Below are 24,435 nucleotides of genomic sequence, written 5' to 3'. Positions count from 1 at the left end.
TGACCCCTGAGGTACTCCCTTCGTGATAGTCCTAGGACTATTTTGAATGTCACCACTCTGTACAATTTGAAATCCATATAATTTTTTCAATAACTGTTAGAGATTGACGGTGCCAAAAACTATCTGAATAAATATTTATAATAAGTTTTTTTTCATTCAAAGAATCATGAAATATCGACATTCATTTTTACCCAAACTAACTTTTTAATTTGATGCAAAATGGCTAATAATCTTTTCTTTGTTTCAGGTAAGTGTAGACGTTTTTTGGTAGTTGATTTGGAGATATGTAAGTAGATTACTACAAGTAGTATTGATAAATTGTCAATTTTTTTTTATTTAAATTCCTTGGGTTGATTCTATTGATTACATACAAATTATCATCATTCAATAACCAATAGATATTAGTATATTTTTGTAGGAAATTTTACCAAATATAATACAGAAAAAAACTGCTAACAGGCAGATTATTTTTTCTGTCTAAGTATTTCACTTCATTTTACTTGGAAACCTAGGAAATTTTAACATTTTCACTGAGATTAGTGTCTTTTATTACATGGTGCAAGTACTCCAAAAACTTTCTATTATTTGAATCATACGTTTTAGTTTCTCAAAAGTTCTTCTCTTGCTATAATACACTGATTCAGGAATAATTAGCTTTTATTTTTTTTCTCCTATAAGGTATAGCACCTACTTCTCTAATTCAATGCTAATTGAACTAATGTAATGATACTTACCCATAACCTATATGTATAATCACCAGTTTCTGTAGGTTTATCAACGAGTTGTCCTAATTTCCTCTTCCTTCAAGAAACCGTTTCCCAAGAAACATATGAGATTGAAATTCCAATGTAAGACCCAATAGAATATTAGCTAATGTATCAAAGAGGATATCTTAGGTTAGGATATCTAATAAGAAATGAGTCTATTCGTAATTATGAGACGAGAATGCAGAATAATATACATATACTAAATACATCCTTGTCATTGTGCTTGAAATCATTTAGTCATTTCGGGCTGAGGTTATATAAGGCCATATTTAATAATGTCAAAAGTTTGTTTGAAAAGATAGTAAAGATGTGAAGGTTGGGGAATTTCTTGTATATCTTCAACATAAATACATAATTTCTATGTACGTTTCTCCTTCTGATGAACTACTGTCATTATTTTAGTAAAATGTATTCTTATGACTTGTTCAATAGCATTATACGTTTTTTATAGATCAAATTAAGAAATTAAATGAAAAATCTTAACTACATATATGTAACGCAAGGAAAACATGACCATATTGGCAATTTTTCTATGGTCTTGAACGAGGTTACAGAAATATATATTCTGTATAGAACTTGTTTGACAGGCTATGTCACAATATTCCAATACCATGACGTACGCCTCTGGACCTCAATTGAATAGCTCTCAAAAACGAGCCTTATAAACTTTAATTAAACCATCCGATAACACAAATCCTCAGCAGCATTGGTTCGCTTCGACCGTAACCTTTCAAAAGCGGCGACTCGGTAAAAATTCAATATTAACGCTATACTTGATTTTTGCATCGGAAATGAGTAAATTCGATAGTAACCGGTTGAATCTTTGATAAAGAGAAACCCTAGGAGTCGATAGCACTGTAAGTTAATTAATCTATCAATCAGTCAGGGATCGGAGTGCACTTTAATGCATTTCTGTTTGTAGCGTGTACGGTGCACTCTGAATAATTTACTAAACATTAGCACTCAGCCACCGGTCGTAACCGTAAACGCTCTCCAGCGACTCCGTATACACGACAATTGGGCTAGCTACGTGCCACGTACCAATCCTTTGGCGTGCTTTCTTTGATCTCTCTTTCCGCAATATAAATAGCGACACGACGCAAAAATCCGTCAATGAACGCCGGTTCCATGACTGTTGTTTTGAGCTGTATCTCACAAATTCTTCTTTAGAACTGATTATTTTTTCACTTGTCTTCTTCTTTTATTTCGATATCGATACTAATTGGATTAACTCTTAAAAGATAGCTTGTGAATGTCTTTCTCCACAGATTTATCTTCATAAAATTTACGCTCTAGAACTTATATTGGTATTCTACAAGTTATTTGACCCTTCATTCTGCCCAGAAAAGTCTCCTACTTACTAGAAGGCAGGTGGTGGGGTCCTACCAACCTCTAAGAAGGATCATAGACACAATTGTGGAGAAAATTCAGTGATATAAATATCACCAATCCGGTTTCTTTTGTACAAAACAAATACCTTATAAGTTTCATCTTCTTTGCATCACATTTATGTGGTTTATGTATATTGAGACCTCTGACGAAATTATTCAGTTTCCTGAAGGTGGATTTTTTTAAATCAGAGACAATTCCGCAAACCAAAATTTTATTTTTAAAAATCAACCATTTTGCAGTTGCGTCACAGCAATAGCAACAACTCTCACTAATCTATTTAACCTACCAATTTCATTGAGGCAGTATCTCAATCGATTATATTCTTCAAGTTACCAATCTCAACTCTTTTTCATGAAGTCCTTGAAGATTTTCAGTTTTGAATGGTCTTAATCTTGCTCTTGTGTTGATCTTGGAAAGTTATTTCAGGGACATCTCAGCTGATTAATATACCATTGTTAGAATTCTTCCTTCATGTGTATCAATAGATTTTCTATCATTTAAAATTATCATTATTTCAATGGATTTACCAAAAACGGTATTGTTCACCGTATGACGCAAGAAATGTAGGATTCTCTAAATCAGTTTCAGTTGTTGAATAGAACTGGCCGACTTGATGAAAATCCATAAAATAATTCAGAAGTAACTTATTATAAACGCTTAAGAAATAATAATGATAATAATTTTCCGCAGACTCCATCTAGACCACTCTATCAAGATGATTGTTCAGATTATTGGAGTCCTTGGTGGAATGATGCTCTCTGTACTCTCGAATCTTAAAATCATAACGACTTGCCGCAATGAGGCACTTGATTCTCGGACCCAATGATCACTTACCCCACGGTGTGGAGAGTGGTCTTTGGTTGATAATGCTGGCGCCCCTTCCCGAATGAATCAGGGCTTCGGGAGATAAAACAATGCTTTATCAACATATGAACTTCTTTTTCATCCATTTTCTTTAAACTAACAAAAGTTGCTCCACTTAAAATGTTCTATCCCACAAAATGATAATCTGCCAGCTAGGAAATATGTACAAATATCTTTTGAAGGTTAGGATCAACTAAAAATCATATGGATTTATTACTAGTAGCCCCATCTGTGTGTTAGCCTACGAATTTTTGAGATCATCTATTACAGCTGAATGAATTTTACTGAATTGTTTCACAGCTAGGGTTCTACAGATATCTATAAGCAACCTCCAAAATTATGGAAATCATCGTCATTTAGTGAAAATACAAACGCCAATAGGGTTTCTTTGATCAAAAAACACAGTTTTTCTAGGTTGTCATATGTATGTAATTTATATCTGTCTCTGGCAAAGTTACTGAGTTTTTTGAGGGCCTGTTTCTTCAAATTGGACAAAGAAATTGGACTAAGAAATTGTTTTTTTCTCGATGAGAGCTTTGCATTCGGATTGAAGAATTTTCATACATAATTATTAGAAGAAGATATACGAAAACTAGGCCTTTTATATCATGGAATGATTACTCAGAATGTCATTTTTTAAGATATTGTGAAAGGTTTGGTTTTAATTAATACTTTTGGATGTATGCAAGTTATTCACAACTCGAAACGTCGGCTGTGATGAAATGATCAATATTTCCACGTGACCCTGTCCGAACTTTTTAATTACTTAGTAGAAATTACAGGAAATTTAACAAAAAGTTGAATTGCAATATACACCTGCGCTCCAAAGTCAGCTTTTTCTCAACTTCAGTTTTTCATTAACTTAATAAAGAAAGACCAATAAAGAGTTTCTCGAATGAGTTTGGCGCAACTTAAAAAAAACACAAGTATTATATTACGACTATGAAAAAGTTAGTTAATTTAATTAACGAGGGCTGCGCGTGTTTGAGAACGTGCACTACAAATAAATTGGACCGCTGAATCGATAATTGAAAGTATATATTTGTATAACGGGTTCGAGCAAATATATAACGAACTAGAAATTGACTTGAAATGTTGTTACAAATTGGGTTTATCGGCCGCAATCGTAGAAAATGTGTACCATGAAAATACATTCAAAATACTCACACTCACGCCATACATTAGCTTTCTCAACCAGATAATTGATCAATATAACTATCTGAAAGAACGAATATAATCCATAATTCACCGAGCTCTAGTAGAAATGGGTAAATAAAATCAATTCTATTACATAGTTACTTACTCTAGGTATTACTTCTTGGTAAGAACAGATTGAGCAAAAGCGAATTTTTCAAATCAATTCAATCATTCATCAGAGATTGTCAATTTTTGAAATAATCAATTTCCATACTCTTCAGCGGGTTAATTTTCAAATCTTCTTGGAAGTTGAGAGTTATAAAATTTAAAAAAGTATCATTTGTTAAATCAATGTTTTCATTCTGAAAACTGTTCCTGTCATATTTAATGCGTGCCTTTATTGTTCTTCCACTTCGACCTATGTTATAATATCGGAATTGGTCCATATGTCCTTTTTATAAACTCCTGATCTTACAGAAAATTCTTATTTCTGTAATTTTTCTGAAACTGAAGTGCATTTATACGTTGAAAAATATTATTGGCGAATGAAATTCATTATAGTCATGATATTCCTACGAATTCGGTTCGAATTACCACAGAAAAAAATGGAAGAGTTTCAAAAGCTCGAATAAAACAAGACCATCCAAGATACCCTGAAGCATGTTGAACATTTCTGCCAATATTTCTGAGCCACAAAATATCAACACGTCATAATTCCATTAAAGAAACTTGAAAATCGACTGCCTCCGATATGTTTGCTATTTTAACCCCCACTCGTTTATCGATCTTCTGGCACGGAGCATAAACAAACCATAAACATGGCAAATATGTTTTTGAGCAACATAATTAAAATTAATTCTTAATTTCCTAATTGAATAGCATCATTGGCGGTTAATTGCCAGTATAATCAACGGATTAAAAGGAGGCTTTGAGTAATTCCGCTCGCATCATTTTCAATGACGCTGAAAGAACTGAGTCTCATCATTATCTATGCTCCCAACTATAGGGTCTTTCTTTCATCAAGCGCTTCCTATCTTGAAATTTGAATAAAACAAAGTGTGAGATATCATCTGAATTTTTATTCGATTGAAAGACCTATTGATGCCATTATATGTGGAATAAAATAAATCAAACTGAATTCGACCGATGGTATGAGTTATGTTGGCTTTGAAGACGGCTATGGTTTGTAGCTTATTTGCATACACCTGCGACTTCAGTAAACTCTACAAGAAAAAGTCTAACGGGGTCAAATCGCACTATTTCGGTGGCCAGTTCACTTTCACGTGAGATGACCATATCCTCAAATCGCTTGTGCAGAATATCCAATATGGCACGAGCTGTGTGACACGGATCAGCCAAATGAGGGCAAAAGAAGTTGGTAATCATCGACCTATTGTGCTCGTCGTTGACAGATATGGCTTGGCTATCTTCATTGACAGCTATAGCCGCCGCCAACCTAATGTCCATAACAAACAGTGACTTTTTCGGGATGCATTGGCTCTCCTGGATCTCATGGGAATTGGTATCGTCCCAAATTTGACAATTATGTTTGTTCACGTACACATCCATCCACAAATGTACCTCATCGCTGAAGATTACTTTTCGATGAAAATTAGGGTCAGTTGCCATCATTTGTACGTATTATTGAATGGCTACATTCGTCCATGGTGGGTTGGCTAAACAGACTTGATAATGACAACTTATTTGACAGATGTCTGAAGTCGCTGTTGTCCCTACATTTTAATAATTTCCTTCGACTATAGTCGACATTTTGAGTCATTGAAGATGGTGGTTTTTTTACGCTTTCATAAAAAAAACCTTAGATTGGAAAAATGACCTCAATATGTTTGTGGCAGAAACACCGTATTCAACGTATCGTTGAAATCAATGCTTCTAGTCAAAAATGTTACATCATCAGACATCTATGATTCCAAATAGATACTGTTTTGAAACTAATATGAAACTGTACGTTTCAATAAGTGGCCGAATTCTCTCCTCGAAGAAGTTCCTCAAATCGGCGCATATATAATTGTTTGGCCTCATTGACCCATAAAAATGCTACAGTTCAACAATTCAGAACGTTGAATATTCATAATTGTTTAGAATAATTTGAAACGTGTAGTGCGATCCTGAAAGGCCATAAAACACACCACGATTATTTACTTCTTACATTTGCATTTCATTAAAATATAATAAATAAAAGAAACAATAGGCGATGTTATTGTTTTATGATATTTACATACAATGACTGATAGAAATGTTTTAATCACTTGCGTTTGATAATGATGACTAATATTCCATTAACCTAATTTGAGGCTGTTGCTTGTGGATGATTTGAGAAAAACTGTTTCTATTGAATCGTTTTTTTCGATTTTTGAGGTCAAAAGTTGCCTTTCAAGTAAAATAGACAAATGCAACTACAAGAGAACTTCCTTTCTTTCCAGCGACGCTAGAATGATTATGGAGCTCGTGATGAAGATTACGTTGATGAACGAAGCTAATTTTGAACAAAAAAACGGGTTTTTTCTCAGCCCCAGGTGTATATTTGGTGTATTGACTTCTACTCTAATTCCCCATACAACAACTATCATTGTTCCTTTTTTTTCGAATGTAAAACCTTGTCAAATACCCCTTCCATAGGCAAAACAGTAAATTCGCACGAATCTCGCGTTGCAGAAATCCAATAGGGCGATTATTCCGAAAACGGAAAAACGCTAAATGAAATTCTCGCAACATAATATAAAATTAATAAAGCGATATTTATGGCGGCAATTTTTGGAACGTTTCGGCGTCGGAGGCGGCGCGAATCCGCGCGTTTATTCTAGATTAAAACAGTTTATTTTAGATATTTATAATGGGAGCGCGGCTCATAATGCAGATCACTTGTCGACTGTAAAAATAATAAAAATACAGAATGTGACGTTGGTGCGAATTTATTGTTTTAATAATGGTAAATAAAGCAGATCGCGTGCGATTGCCGGAGCAGTCCAATGTTGGAGCGGTCCTATGTATACTCCTCGTTGGTATTGTCGCTCCCGAAATTGGATTTTTATGCTGCTTCCATAAATTACTCGCAAACGTGTGATATGCGAAACGAATTCGGAGAGACACGTTACCAGGAAAATAACATCGTATACCGTGAGATCAATTAGAAGCCAGTTCAGGCAACACTTCCCTCAAAGTAATAATAATAATGTTTTTATTCCTTTGAAATGTACATTGATCAAAATTATCTGCAACTATACTCAAAATACTCATTGATAGATTAAAAACATCCCTCTAAAAGGTATTCTTTAACTTTCCGTTCCAAAGTAGACATTAATGGGACACTTTTTATATTTGAAGGCAGACAATTGAATAACTTGTAGAGGATCATTGTTGAAACAATCTTGTACGATGTTGCTGCAGTTTAATTAGATTTCCATTTTTTGTTGAGTAATTGTGACACTTTCATTAGTTTCAAACTCAGACTTTTTACAAAAAGCAGACAATTATAAATGTATGTAGATGGTAGCGTTAAAATTTTTCTCAACCTAAAAATGGGTCTCCAGGAATCTGTGTGTCGAAGACCATACAACATACGTATTTTTCTTTTTTGAGAGATTAATGCTCGACTGATGTTAATCCCCTCTCCCCGCAAAAGCATATGGTGAGATAGTACTGAATAGACCATCACATATTAAATATTCAACAAATGCTCTTCATTCATAACCTTTTTAAGTTGTACCAATGACAAGCATTTGAATTGGTTACTGTTCTAGAGAAACCGTTCCTGAAATTACCACCTGAAATATTTGGTGATCATAGATCTGAGTGTGAAATAAACAATCTCAGTTGATTTCGAATACAACACACTAAACGTATATTAAAAACCAACAGAAAAATTGTAGAACTTTCAGAGATTACAAAAATCACAATAGTTAACCTTATCATTTTTGTAGTCAACCAAAAACACATAAAACCAATATTCTTCAAAGGCTCATTGCGATTTTGAAACCAATACCATGAAATAATAACAGTTTTCTGAAAAAACTAGAAAATACAGCACTCTAGTCTGTCCATTTAACGAATTTACCTGTTTGTGTTTGTGAAGCATAGCAACAGTACACAATATATACCTGTACCCTTTTTGCAAATGGACTAACAATAACTCACTTCAATTCCTGCCGATGTCCTGCCTGAGAGATTATTAGCTGAGTTGAAATTTTTGTCACTCCAAGTGAACTGAATTGCAACTCCAGTCGATTCCTGCTATTATTTTGCGAGTTAGTGAAACTTTATCGCCACAAAAGCTGCAACAAACTCCGGCAAAACAGTCTAGACGTGAAGGCAAGTGTCCTTTAATATATATCAAGAGTATGGCACAAGTTCCGACCTTTATTAGTATGTATGGATGGTTATTGCTGTGTTATTGTCTGTTCAGAAAGCTAGTTCTGACAAAAAATGATAGATTCAAGTTAGCGTTGGGGTTTCCGGTAATAAAAAGTACTTGTCGCTAGTACTGACACATTTAGGGCAGGTTTATTTGATGCATAAGCAATAACTTGATCAATGAGTAGGAAATTTTCATGAAAGCTAATGAACGAATCGTCACTTTGCAAATTGGTTCATATCTGATTATAACAAATATGAAAAAAAAGTTGAATACAATTCAATAACACTTCCAAAATACAAATCATGAAATTATAAAACAACAATAAAAATTAATTGGCGCTCCGGGGCGACTTCATTGATTCCAGTGGCACATTTGCTTTTTAGCTGCAGCACCATATCATTCAAAATGGAGGCGGTAAAGCCAAACAACTAAATTCGACAACACTAGTTTTTGGTAAATAATTCAAATACAATCATTGAGAAAGGAGATTATTCCAGTTCCCAAAATAGGAAACTCTTGTCAAATTTAACGACCGGCTTTGTAACTTTTGTTTCCGAGATATTAATGGTTGGATCAGCTTAAAAAAACGGCCTGTATATAACAACAGAAATTTCAGTATAATTTTATTGAGAAACTACTATTCCAGTTTTAGAATCCCTAAATATTTTATCCAGCTTCAAAAAATTCGGGTAACTTTCCAAATAAATTCGAGACTTGTGAATATTTGTGGAATTTTAAAAACGTGTGCAGTTTTCATCAAAAGAAATATTGAATTCGATTTCAATTCACGCAAAGTTGACAACTTTTTTGTGATGTGTACATAATATTTCACAATCAAAATAATGGTATTATCATTTCTTTTAATAATTCTATTCTGCAGCTTTTTTGATATTGAATTGTTGACAATGAGAGAGTAATAAAAACCAAAGGAGTAAGTACACTTCTGAACGACATAAATATGATTGAAAAGCAAAGAGAGCAATATTTATTTCAATACAAAGACAGACAAAAACTAGTTATTGACTTATAAAAGTCAACTTTATTCAATTTTCCACGTTATTTGAAATGCTTCGGTAATATAATCAACAAAATCAATGAGCAAATATAATATTTCTGAAAAACAGAAGCTTTTAACATCACTTGTTCAAAAATTCATCCAGAATGAAAACACACTCCGTAGATCGACTGACGTAAACCAAATTATTAATTATTTGAACTGTTGATTAATTCCGTTAATGATCAGAAATACCCTACTGAAAATCCCAAATGTTTATTTCTCATTCATCTGTAATGTATAAAGTATAATTACTTTCTACTAGCCGTATATAAAACAAATTATCTCGAATAGCATTCGTTAATGTTTTGAAGTTATTTCTTGGAAAAATAAACAACGTTTATTAGGTTTATTTTTAACACTTTGAGATCAAATGAGCAATATATATGAGAAACAAATATTTAGGGAATTATGTATATATTATATGGTGTTCCCACATCCGCCATTTGCTCCCAGACTGTGCTTCGATTTCGAACAGGGTTTTTTGTCGGGGTTTCTCTGTCGGGTCGATTTTATCGGTTATGCAAATGGATGAATAGTATAAATAGTTTCTTTCATTTAATGAAAGAAGGCGTTTCCCCATAAAGAATAATATAATGTGTTATGTAACTCATACACTAAAAAGTCCCGGGCCTAAGAAAGAAAATGCTTTGTTTTGTTTGTTTATCAACGTTATTTCAATCAAAAGCCACACATTCATTCCAGCGCCGCTGGAACTTCAGTTTTTGATCATTCAAAATGATTTTGTGGAACTTTTTATGTTTTCTGGTGTTACTGCCTCATTTGCGTTCTGCATCATCAGTGTCTCTACGACCACGTTTGAAATCAGCAAAGAAACGTTCAATTGTTGTTTCTGATGAAGCAGAGTCCTTATAACACTTTTCAAGCTATTGCTTCGCTTGTGTTAGGTCCCAATTTTGGTATTTGGGCTTGCTGGCGAAATAGGTAATTAAGTGACACACTTTTTTCTGTCACACCTTATTTACAGATTTCATAGAATGCCACATACCACAATTGGTGTGATCAGGTAAATTTGATGTGAGAAACACCGTCACTAAGCTTATACTAATGAAAACCTTTGAATTTCTAACACTTCTTACTCAACTACCAACACACCTAATAGACCTTTCTTACGTTATGCTAAAACCATACTGTGTGAACGAGGGTACTCGTCAGCGAGAGGTAAAGAAAACAGTACCACGCTATTGGTTCCCGAGGGTAGATACGTATCCCTTGACAACCAGACACAGACAAATACAAAGAGGCGTAACAGTGTTTAGAAAACTCAATTTAAGTTTTTATTCACATTCCCAACAGCTTGCACATCAAGAAGCAGTGTAAAATTGAAACACGAATTTTTTTTCGATCCATTATTATGGAAATAACAAAGGTAGTGTCACTCTGAAAAAGGAATGAGTACAATATCATTACTGAGATGCTACATCATCAAATCGAACTAGGTAACCTGTTGGTTTTTTTTTTTGGTCCCTTGGGAGCTGTCTGACTTGTTCATTTAGTCCAGGTCTTCAGAAAACACTGCAGTCTCTTGAGCTTATTGCGTTTATTCTACCATCTTCTCATGTTCTGTGTTGGATGTTCGTCATATTATTCTGGATGTAACTTTGTACGTCCATATATTGTCTGCTTCCTGTGATTCAGTGCCTCACATTCGCATAAGATGTGTAAAGCTGTTTCGTTGCATAATCTGCAGCTGAGGTCTCCGTTTTACAGCCCTATTTTATTTAGGCGTCCTCTAAGCGGACAATGACCGATTAGTAACCCTGTAATTGTTCTGAGCCGATCCCTACTATATTGAAGTAGTTCTTCGGTTTTTTCTCGGACGGTTCCCTAATGAAGGTTCTAGTGTGTTTGTTGCCAGGTACTTTTGTCCAGTACTCTGTGTGCTTCTTATTGGTCCGTGTGCTAATCTGGTTTCGTACCAATGATTTTGGTACCACCAGAGCTGGTTCAGGACCTATAAATGAAGTTAATAATCCACGTCTAGCGAATTTATACAGTGCTACCCCCGCTTTCCTTTTTATCCTGTCCAAGTGTTGGTTCCAGGTCAGTTTGGAATCTAGAATTACCCCCAGATATTTAACCTCCCCCGACACTTGTATTTCTTCACCTCAAAGTTTTAGAGGTCCGAGACCCTCCGCCAAAACCTGTTGGTGAAACTGGTGAAATTCTATTATAATTCTTGAAATGATAGAGAAATGATTACGAACCATTTCATTCTTTTATCTGCTAAAGACAAATATCACTTGAAGACTTCGTTGAAAAAATACTCACAAATGAATATTGAACTCGAACATAAACCTTTGCAGGTCACGAAAAATCGCGAATAGCGCTATCCGAAGTCGCAAAGAGCTTGAGTTTCTCGCGTGTACGAGCAAAGCGAGAGCTGGATTTCGAGATGCGAAATAAAACCCGCACGTCAAGTGCCAATAACGTATGATGCGACCCCCGTTTCCACCCCACAGTCTACATTCGACGCCTGCTAGGTCGAGTAATAAATACGGCTTAAAATTTGTTGCAATGCTGGTACAAGAATCAAGCGAGCGATTATTCGAAACGGAAAAAGGGCCTGATGAAATTTTTGCAATGTACGACAGAAAAATTGTGCGTTCCGCAATGCCAAATATGTAACTGCTATAACAAGATTTGTTTTCATAAAGTTGAAGCTGTCAAGACTGGGAATGTGTTGTTTCATTTCATTTCATTCCTATTTATAAAATGTTAGTTGTGCTGAATTGGAATCCATTAAAAACCAGATTATTGTACATATTATCTTTCGATGATTTTCATTTATAACATGTTCAAAGAACAGTTACCTTCATTTTTTAATCAATTATAATAATAATAATATTTTTCCAGTTGGATCATCTATAGATGACATTGAGTATGTCAGAACGTGTACAAATACAAAATTAAAAAACTCCGTGGACTTTTAGGCACAATATACAATTCATGTAGATACTATAATATAATATATAATAGTCAAAACCTAAAATAATCTGCTATTTATGCAACAGCCTCGTTAATAAAATCGGCCTAAAATGTTGGACATGTACATACTATATAAAAGTCAAAACCAAAGATAATCTGTTATTTATATAACAGCATCGTTATTAAAATCTTTCTAAAATGTTACACATGTACAGGATCATAAGTTATCATCCATATATTCTTTGAGAGAATAATAGGATTTATCCAGGAGCAAATTTTTGATTTCATAGTTGTACTGTTTTAGAGCCAGATAATCAAATTCACAATTACCAGACCAGAGGAAGTTCAAACTTTCATATAAATAGATACAATCACAATAAAACATGAATCCTTCATTTCACAAAGGATTGATTCAATATAATAATCTACCCATTCATATCAAGGATAGTACAACACTGAGTTCATTTAAATGCAGTCTTCTGGGGCACATTAATGAAAAATAATAAAATAAATAAATAAATAAATAAAATATTTATTAATCCTTTCAACTATTGTTAACAATAGATAGGATAAGTCAAAAACAGTGTCATTAAGTTTCAATTGACAAACAGGACGAAACAAGCACAATGATGACTAACATAGACTATGTAAAATACACTTCGATACCATCTCAAAATTGAAAAGTATAATTCAAATTCTTCAACAGTATAGAAACATTCTCTGATAAGGAGTTCCCTAAGTCTATACTTAAAAACCGCCGGGATCCCGCGTATTTTATTTCTTTCGGAAGACAGTTAAAAAAACGGCAGCCGGCATTGATGGGAGATTTTTTGTAATAGGAGTGTTTGGGCTTGTTCAATTTGATATCATTTTTATTTCTGGTGTTGTAAGAATGTGAATCACTATTAATGGGAAATGAATGTTTGTTATTGAAAATATATGTTAATAGTTTCATTAAATAAATTGATGTAACCGTGAGGATCCGTTTAGTTTTGAAAACCCGTCTGCATGATTGACGACTACTAATGTTAAAGATAAGCCTTATGATTCTTTTCTGAGCAACAAAAATTCTTGTTATGTCTGATGCCTGACCCCATACTATAATATTGTAGGAAATTGTGGAATACACAAATGCATAGTAAACCTGTAATAATGAATCTGTGTTCAAAATATTTCTTAGTGTTGCCAAAATATAAAAGCTTTTGTTGATTTTTTTACATACTATTTGTATTTGATCCTCCCATGTTAGGTTACAATCTATGAGCGTTCCTAAGAACGCTCATAGATTGCACGTGAATCGCGAAAGTAGCGATTCACGTGGAATTCGAATCGCTGGAGATTAAATTAGTTCGGAAAAACATTCTCAGGAAGTTTATCTCACATGAACTCAGTTCTCCTAATCAAAGAGTTCTTGAACAGTAAAGTTCGAGGTGTACTGAGTTGAACTTCAAAGCGATGAGCAGCCACCCTCCGTTGACATAGGTTGAAACATATAAGGCGTCACAGTATTGTAGATGTTATTATATAGCGAAACACGGGTCGTGGTTTCGTGAACTTCCAAGTGAGAATTTATTATTGAAGTGTTTCTTTGAATACGAAACAATGGCAGCTGCCATTGGCGTTCACAGAAACTTATAAATTCGTTATTAGCCAGTGCTTGATTATTTTGGCGGAGGCGCTACACATCACATCAGGTATTATATCATTTAGATTCAATCTGTGTGTTGTTGGATAAGAATGAAGAATATATAACAGGTTTTGTAGTATATATAACATTACTTTTGGGATAGAAATACCCAGCTAGGATAAGGATTTTTTTGGTGAAAGTGTACCTAATTTTCAATATCATCGTGCGCGGCTGAAGCTCCTTCGCCAAAACTTAGAATAATGTTCATCAAATATTTGGACCGACCAAGTTGCGAACGATTTGTGACGATCATAAGTTTATAGTGAATGGGAATCATCAACACCAGCAGGTTGATTGAAAACCAGATTGACTTTCACGAAAATAATAATGCAGAAAAATTGAAAGAATTCTAACTAATACATGTAGTGACTTTGACAAAAAACATACTATTTGATGAAAGTATGGGTAAAAAAGAACTATAGTCCGCGATTTGTTCAAATAAAGCTCGATTCACGAAAACTGTAATCGACAAGATGGCAGAGTAACAAAATATTATTTTTCTGTGTCTGCCCCCTTATAATTACGAACTTATTTTCATTGAACTCATTTGGGCTCATGTCGTATTGCAAGAAGAAACACATTAAGAATGAAAGAGGTCATATTACTCTTCAAGGAGTCCTTCAAACTTGTTATTGAAGAATAGGATAACATGTGAAAATTACAACATTTTGTTGAGGAAATCGTAGAACCTTCAGTCATAATATTTGACAAGCAATGGCTTGAAAAGTGTTATAAGGACTCCGCTCCATCAAAAACAACAATTATATGTTGGTTTGCTACTTCAAACACCAGAAAATAGTTGTTTGAAGGTGGTTGACAATGTTTCGTGGTGTATTTTATCAGTTCGGACTTCCATTTTCTAATATTATATAAATTGATTTGAAAACCCTGAAAAAAATTAAAAAGATTAACCGAAAATAACAATTTTATCAAAGAAAAAACTGAAATCAAAATAAATTAAAAAATATTATTAACAAAAAGTGAAAAATTAAAATTAAAAGATTTCAAACTAAGTTATGTCACGAAGTTTCAATCGTCTTCGGGTGTTAACTGGACTTATTCCTCTGAGATCTGACTATTTATAGGTCATCCGAGTGCTTTCACATATCCCCTCTTCCCTTTCTCCGCTTCATTGGTTTTAGCGGGAGATGACCGTTTAGCGGAAGTTGTTCATTTTTCGCTTGATTAGAGGTTTCCATATGTTACGTATCTCTACGCTAGCTTGACTAAATGCTTTGTTGGACAAATCAATTTATATTATATTAGACAATGGAAGTCCTAACTGATAACCAGAAAACATTAATAAAATCCGCAAAATCATTTTGAATGATTGAAAAGTGGAAATGCGTGAGTCAGCTTCATATACATGTACAAGAATGGTCATAATTTTACATATTATCAGCATAAATATCTAACTCGCTCTAAAAAATTATTAATACCCCATATGCACCGAAGCACCATATACCAAAAAAGCAACCTCTTTCTTGGAACAATAAGCTAGATGATTCGGTAAAGAATGCACCAGATGTCAATAATTTCAAATCAAGACTGAAAGCTGCTCTCATAGAAAAAAATTGCTACACCCTTGAGGAATTTTAGGTTACATTTTTTTTTCTTCTTGTATTAACGTTCGTGTCATTACTCGATATGGCCATTTTTTTAAACTTTTCAATTATTACCATGTCCCTCAATTTTATTGTTGGAGTATTTCGCCACTTTTATGTGCTTATATAATTTCGTTTTTCCTCCATATTTCAATCTCAATTCTTTTAAAATAGGTACTTGTGTGTGAATATATGTATATGAAAAGCACATTATCTTATAAAATTTTCTTGTTATTATACTAATAGAATATCCACTGTCATGTACTTTTCAATAAGCAAAATGAACGAATCATTATTATTATTATTATTGTAGAGATATCAAAAAAACAGTCGGCTGGAAAGGCTATGGCCTCGGTACACAAGTCACAAGTCGATGAAAACTATAGCGAAACTACATGAATTGAACTTCGAATAGCTCCTACATCCACCGTATTCGCCAGATTTGGCTCCCAGCGACTACTGGCTGTTCGCAGACCTCAAAAAAATGCTCACCGGTAAAATTACGTTGATGAATAGAGCCAATTTTGAACAACAAAACGCGTTTTATTTCTTAGGCCTGGGACCCTTCAGCTCAGGTGTCAATAACAAAGTTATTAGTTTCAACAAGTATTTTTGAATAAATATTCGAACGCACCCTAGTGCAGGTGATAAAACGGCCCGAACAATCATAACATCTTTTTGATTTGAGCATCTTGTTCAGGAAAAATACTCGGAAGTATTCCGTGTTAGGAATCACACGTTAAAAGGTTAGACCTCGTTAGTCCTTAGCTCGCACAAGTTCCGTGAGGGTGTCGTTCGTAGGGGTGCGACAGCTGGTTAACGAAAAAACAGATTTTTAACAGATGATTAGATAGTTATGGTAGCTACTTCGAGTAAACCCGGCGACTCCGCCAAAACCAAAACCGACCGTTTCTAAAAATCTTGATGATCCAGACCCGCGCAGCATCACGACATACCTCAAAGTCGGAATCGTCCGGTACACAGGCCTCGGTTACATTTCAAGGCATGCCATTCATTACGTATTTACGTTGTCGTTTATAATTACTGTTTATTATGGTAATTACCGTCCGGAAAAGCTATTGAGTGTCAAAGTCACGTGATATGTGAGTTGAGACGTGCCGCGTCCTTCCAGCCCCCGCCCGCCCCGCGAAGCGCGTACCGCACCCACCGCGATTATACGAACCCGCCTAAGAATATGGAAATTACGGGCGGCGGCGGTGCGTAATTGTTTTCGAATAATGACAGCTCTCCATTAATTTATGGTGGTGGTAAAATGTTCGGCTTTATCGCACCTATATTACTCCGATGGAAATAAATGCCAGAGTGAATGACACCTCACCAATTTTCTATAAATTATTTATAAAATGTGTGTACATAGAATTATGAGTTATCGAACGGGATCGGCCGAGAGGAGGCTGGTTTTACCGCAGGGGCGCCGGTTGGGGGTCCGGTGGGGTCAATCATTTGAATATATTCCATGTCAAAAGTTTTCGCTACTTTGGAGCCGCTTAATTCGTCTCTTCATCCCAAGTATCCGTCGCTGTATCATATTCTTCACGAGCTAATTCAGGTTATCCATAATTTGTCCATATCCTATTTCATCAGTTCGGACTCCCATTGTCTAATTTAGTATAAAGGAGCTGGTAATCTATGTCTAGCGCAATCCGCAATTCCTGAGCGTCAGCATAGAGTCAGTTAATTCTGGACCACCAGTTTGTTTTTAACATCATTCTTATACTAGTCTCGGTATCATTCTCGGGTTCATCAACGTATTCGAATATTTAAACGTCTATGAATTTAGAAATTTTAAACAAATGTTGTTTATTTAGAAATGAAATACCTCAAAATTTCTAGTTCCATGGTGTGGCTGACCCAGAGAATACGAAGCGTCTAATTTCACTAGTAGGTAGTGCTTCTGAATATAGAACTTTAATTTAATTTGACCGTGCAACTCCTGTAGTTTTGGGTACTCCAGTACAATTTTATTCGAAACTCGACCGACCTGTAGTCTCTAAATGAAAAAACACGATCAAATATCAGAATCTTCCCACCTTCTTCAGCCAAATGATAATAATAAAAATAATAATGAATATTACTAGAGTGTCATCCCAACACCAAACCGTTATTTTAACACCTCGACACGTGTTTCGATCACCAAGTGATCATCTTCAAGAGGAAGATTAAACTACCAACAAGTGCATCACAAGTGAGTAATAATAATAATAAATGAATTTATTGAAAGGTTATTCAGTATAAAAGATACTAAGTTAACCTAACAAATGGCAGAATTCAACATCTGTACAAGATGAAATTAGGCAGAGATTGCTCTTCCATACAACCAGCAAAAGCTAACTCATATTAATACAAAATATTTTGCAATCGAACTTGACGAAAAAAGAAGAAAAGAGAAGAAGGAAAAAAAGTACGGGTGAAGAGCAAGAAACAGAGACGAAAAACGAATGAATGAGAATTTGATATGAGTATTATATGATAATATAATGATATTTTTGATATTTTCTACATATTTATGTTCAAGTATCAACTGATCAAATTTTGTAAAAGAAGAGAACCGGATTGAAACATGTATCTCTTCAGATTTTTTTTGAAACTGAGTGGAGGTAGTGATTTTAATTCGATGGGTAGCCGATTATATAAGCGTACAATGTTATGAGAAAAAGAACCTCGAAAAAGAGAGGTTTTATGTTTAGGTGCAGTCAAAAAAAGTTTTAATCTCAAATTCAGATTATGTATATCAGTCTGATGAACAATTTAGTGAGTAGGTAAGCAGATTTTCCAGACCTAACAGAATGCAGCGTGAGCTTATCAATGTTCAGCCACCCAAGTTGTCCCAAGTATTGAGACACATACGTCTCCTTGTGCATGTGACGAGTCTTATTCACGAATTCTGCAGCTTTTGAAGTCTCTGCCTGTTAGATTCTAAGAGTCCTGGACCATAAACATACCTTCTTTGATAATAGCACGACGAATATTCAACGGCTCTTGGTATCTGTGAGTATGATCCAAGCAACTTTATGGCAATCCTTATTAGAGGAAACAATCAATTAACTAGCCACTTTTCGATAAATCGTCCAATATTTCACGAAGCTTTATAGATGGCAGTCATTTGTTATATCAAATCGTAAAAACTTGATCAATAACGAACGCCGGAACAGCCAATCAAGGCCCTGCGAGGGATGAAGAACCGCCAACGGGAGCGCGCAGTACAATCAACTATGTCCGGCTAATGAAAAATAAAAAAAAACCTCGTGACATTTTATCGAAAATCTGAAAAAACGCCATAATTTTCAATCAGCCAGGCGTGGAGTCGAAATCGGTCGTTTGCACCGAACGGGTAGTGAATGAGAAGATCAACTGATTGGTTGTCGACCGAAGAACAAACAATGATGCAACGAGTAATTTTTATTTATAGTACGCATCAAATCAACTGAGTCGAATTTCACGAATGAAGCTGCAAAAAAAGTACCAAAACATCAACTATGATCGACAGAACGAGTAGCAGTTATAAACAAAGGTTCCAACGATGGTCAGTTGAAAAACCGAGCTTTAACAGGCTGCCGAATGAGCAATCTCTTTCTGACTGACTCTGCAGCTTTCTTAGTGAGTATGGAACTAGCTGTTATCTGAGCCAAAGTGTTTCATCCGTTATTTTATCATTTAAGTTATTTTCTTAGGACAAAAAATTGTGGCTTGCCTAAATTGAGTTAATGACTATGTTTCGCCCATTAAATAATAGTTCGACATTCTTTTCTATAGGTCCGCATTTTCTTCGGAAATTCAATCCTAAATGGTCGAATGGGCTGACGTTCCATCAATATTTTCCTGTTATTTTCCACTTAACTTCGTCGAAATTCAAGTTTATGAACTTTTCTTTGCAAAGATTCCCTGCTACTTCTGATAATCAATATTTCGGATGGATTTCCTTGGGCATAGGAACTCGTTTCTCTTTGATATGGAAATCAATAATGCATTTGCCTGGAACTGCCAAATTAACATCATACGTCACAATTTTGGAATTTTTGAAACATCTTTTTTTATGTTGCGATAAAAAGGTTTTTTCTTCCCATTTTAAGTTATTTTCATCTCTGATTTGATTCTTCATACAGTTCGCACGCAATCCTCTGTGTCCTCAGCTACTCAGTTACAATTTAACTTATCATTACTATTACTTCTTACCATCGCCAAAACGAATTCTTATTTCATTTGCCGTTGCTTCCGATTGCATAAATCCGATTGCTTATAAGTATGATTCCTTCACTAACTGTAATACCACGATGTTACTACACTAGTTCCTCGATGTTACTGCACCTCTAATATTGAGAAGCCCAGCCTGATTTGTCAAGCTGTATTTCAATATGGAAAAGCTCATGCTCATGCATGTTCTTTCTTGTTTCTTGTTGAGTAAGTAAGCAAAATAATCCTCCCACTTAAAATTCAAAGGCATTCTTTCCTGTAGTTTTTCGTGGTTTCCATTAATTTCTTCTCTTTCTGTTCTGCTGTATTGATCTCGTCAAGAAAATTAGGGATAGTTTTTGTTTACTCGGCGACGGCGTTTGGTCAATCAGTAGCCGAAGAAGCGGATCGGCAGTCTAAAGCCCTGGGGCACCTGCAGGTCGATATCACATTGTTAATTATGTAGGATATCGACCGGCCGACGAAATGTAGCCACTGCAGTCAACTCTAATCTAATAGAATTAAGCTCCGGTACAGCCAGATTATCAAACCTGCTTCCGTGTCGCTTGCGCTGAGCTTATTTGTCACAAGTTTGTAGGACAAGAGGAAATGTGGGTAGGCGGTAAATGAGGTAACACTAATCGCTAATGAAAACATGAAGATGGTTTTTAGATAAAAATTGGGTTAGTTGCCAACTGCTTCAGCGAATGTCGTTGGTTTAGCTTCAGTTCCTGGATCAGTTGAATTTTTTACAGGTGCAGGTCCAAGTCACGATTCAAAATTCGCCAAGTTGTGGTCTGCGAATGACCGAATTCTTGTGAGCGACAGGAAATTGACTGCCTCGGATTCTCTGCACACTCTCACAGAAGCGGCGATGTTTCGGTATCAAATATCAAAGTTAGGAAGTCTGTGTTGGAAAACTCTGAGAAGTATATCTGAAATAGCTCTCTATAAATCCAGAAATCCAGAAGAAAAATACAAGAGTTGTAACAAACACATTTCAAAGAACACCGTATATACATCGAGAATTTGAAGGAAAGTCAGAATAAAACTTTGACAACATTTCGTTTTTCCATTGACTTAGAGAGGCCTGCAAGCTATGTTAATTTTTTGAATTCCATGAAACATACATTGTATAAAGTTCTACATCATCGTTTTCACTCATTCTATTTCAAATGGTGAAAATAACCAAAATAGTAAAAATAATAAAAAAACACAGTTTTATAAAATAAGTAGGTCACAGTCCAAAAGTGCAATAATAGTACCATACATACTACATACCCCTCAAAAATTTCTGAAAGTCCCAATATCGTGAACTTAAAGATATACTGATATTTATTTAAAACAATGGATTGTTAACTAATGTAAGTTAAACTCAAAGCAATCCAATAATATAGTTCAAATACGAGACTTGTCGTCCAACATAATATGCTAGGCCTATGACACAGTCCTGGCACAAGCTGGGAAGAAATAAAATCAACCGCAGAAGCAGATTCAAGAAATTTGCAAATTTGGCTGGACCATAACCTACTCACCCTAAACGTCTCTAAAACTAAATTCATACCTTTTACACCTACGGTTAATACACAACCCACTACATATTATTCTAAGAACATTCACAAAACAAGTTGCACGGACACAAATACATGTACCTGCCCAGAAATAGATCGAGTATCATCAATAAAATACCTAGAAGTGACTCTGGATCAGCACATTCGCTGGACCGAGCACATCTAGAATTTAAATAAACGACTGAGAGCATTACTGCAGAGATTTTACACTTTAAGAGATATCCTCCCACGCAAAAACCTACTAATGCTTTGTACTTCCGTACTAGAATCCATTCTTCCAATCAGTCTCTTGTATGTTCATCAATGTGTAATTCGAGTTCACATAAGTAAATACTAACTTTGAAACAGATCTGTCCAACCAACGAGACAAACTAGTAAGGAAGAATTAGCAAAACATACATTTAGAAAAGCTATAACACAGAGAACGTTTCTATTTTTCGGTCCAAAATTTTACAATGAAATACCAGTATATTTTTTAAAAATTGACAAGTTAAGAAATTTCAAAACTAAAATAAAAAACTATATCCTAAAAAACAAGGAAACTTTCTATTTTAATCCATAGCATATAGTATGATGAATATGGGGGCCACACTTCCAACTATTATCCACGTGCGTCAAGAGTACCCCAAGAAGCTAACCTTGGCCCCCCCTTTGTTCCTCATATTCATAGACGATACATCTCTTGTACAGTATTCTGGACATCTTTCGTTCAAAGATGATCAGAATAGTTCATTTCAAAAACTGGTTTGTATTATTGTATTATATTTCGTGCTCTCGAAAATATAGCTCAGACTCTAGCATGAACAGTTTTGAAATACTATAGTATTTAAAGAAAAATATAGTTGAATCTACTTGGTTACTAAGGATAGTTGAAAAATTTAGACTCAGCACTATTGTGGACACTGTTGGTCGTAGTATTTTTTATCGAAAATAACCTGCTTTCCAATTTCTCCCTTCTCCCATAGGTTTGTTCTATCACATGTTTTGGTTTAACTTCCTCCCTCACGATTTCCATCATCAACTATATGTTTTTCATGGAAATAAAAAATGACCATTTGACTAGTCATGAATATAAAAAGGCTGTGAGTGACGTGGAAATAACTGACCCGATTCGAAAAAAATTATTCGACATCCAGATATTAATGTGCACATGGATATCTGAATATTTCATAAAAATGCAGTTGCCTCTGCACATAATACATTTCACGTTGTAGCGACACACGGTGATTTGTCATGTTTGATTTAGACAAGTGCTTCATCAATAATCCCAGCGATACTACTCTTTCATCGTCATTCCATCGGGAGTACGTTCGATTTTTCATAATACGAAGACCTTGTCGAATGCATGATAAATTCATCGAGTTTTTCCTCATCGCTTAGTAGTTTGGCTTGATTTCCCTAAGAAACTCGTTGTTTCCAACAGAGATTCCATATTTTCATACCACTCTGTATTATCAAATAGAATCCTCCATCGCATCTTCTGTCTGTCTGCGACGAACTCAGAAATCGTCAAGTGCAATCTGCAAAGGAAACATTAAAACGACCAGACGGCATACCATCATAACATTATTTTTGAGTGAGCTGCCGTAATGTACGTTGCTGTCGCCAGTATCATGGCTCATTACTGTGACAAGTAATGAATATTTTACCAATATGAATAACGAATATTACCCTATTAGCACACAAATGGACTCGCACTCCGAAGAACTCAAGCAGCAGTGTCGATGTATTTGTAATTCTGTTGAAATTTCTAATACTAGCTTGGTGATTGGTATCGCTCCGGTTACCTTATATGTAACAAATAGACTTGTTGGTGATTGCAGTTCATTAACAGGTGCGGTTATCTGAAAATATTTTTTTCTCATGATGTGAGCTTGTAACGGTTATGAGTTGGTCGAGGAAAAAACAAAAACAGCTGTAGTTTTATGTTATTTGAGAGCTGTCCAACTTTCTTCCTATCTTCCAAGTCTCTTCCAAGTCAAGTCTTTCATGACAACAATCTTTTCTTGTACTAGTTTGTAGGGTTTCTGAATGGTTGTCATGTTTTTGCTTGTTAAATACCACTTGGTGTAATTTATAGTGGATTCGACTAATTTGTGCTAAAATTTCAAGCCTTTATATCTTCTCTGTATGATTTGAAAAGCTTCTTCGACAGGAACGTTGGTGTAAAGGCTTTCCATGTCGAAGCTGATTAATTGATCTTGCCCTGTGACTTTGATTGCCTCAAGTAATTCGACAAAATGCCTTAAATCCTTCACATAATATGTAATGGTTGTATAGTGGTTGTACTGGTTGTATAATTGGAAATAAAAAACTGGACAAGTTTTGAGTAGCTGTACAACTTCCTTTCAATTGATGCAGTAGAGTCCCTTCTGAACAACATCTTCGATCTTCTGTTCGTAGAGATCAATATCCATCACAACAATAGCGTTTTCCTTATCTGCAGATAGGATCTTTTCTCTTCGTATGCCGTTCAGAGCTCTTCGTTCTTCATCGTTGGAACTGTTTCTCGATCTAGTTGTTCTCCGATTTTCCATATGAATTGTTCTGCCTCAATAAGGGAAATGCTGGATTCCACTGCAGTTATTATCTCCAAAGATGACAAATACATCGACCAGCTAAATACTACATGATCTAAAGTTGACCAGTTATATACTACAATAATAATAATGAAGCAAAGTCAAGGCTCAACAAATATAAACTTGCTAAGGTTCGTGAATAAATTTTGGTGGAGAAGTTTGCTGTTCCAAAGTGGAATTTTATAACTACATATTTGCATATCAAATCTGAAAAATCATGCTTAATAATGCAACCGTTTCTCTGAGATCTGCAGGTAGTTGACTC

The 24,435-nt window shown here is 35.0% G+C and overlaps 1 protein-coding gene across 4 annotated transcripts in view; it reads left to right on the top strand.

Annotated features, from left to right (window-relative positions):
* LOC111517328 (protein bric-a-brac 1) overlaps positions 1-24,435 on the top strand; it is a 324,903-nt gene that overhangs the window by 247,626 nt on the left and 52,842 nt on the right. The gene's annotated exons all lie outside the window — the stretch shown is intronic.

This window comes from Leptinotarsa decemlineata, unplaced genomic scaffold, assembly GCF_025532065.1.
Source record: "Leptinotarsa decemlineata unplaced genomic scaffold, Ldec_3_MD MMD2_tig00001719_RagTag_RagTag, whole genome shotgun sequence".
Lineage (NCBI taxonomy): Eukaryota > Metazoa > Arthropoda > Insecta > Coleoptera > Chrysomelidae > Leptinotarsa > Leptinotarsa decemlineata.
The sequence above is the reverse complement of the archived record's forward strand: the minus strand, read 5'-3'. Positions and strand labels throughout refer to the sequence as shown.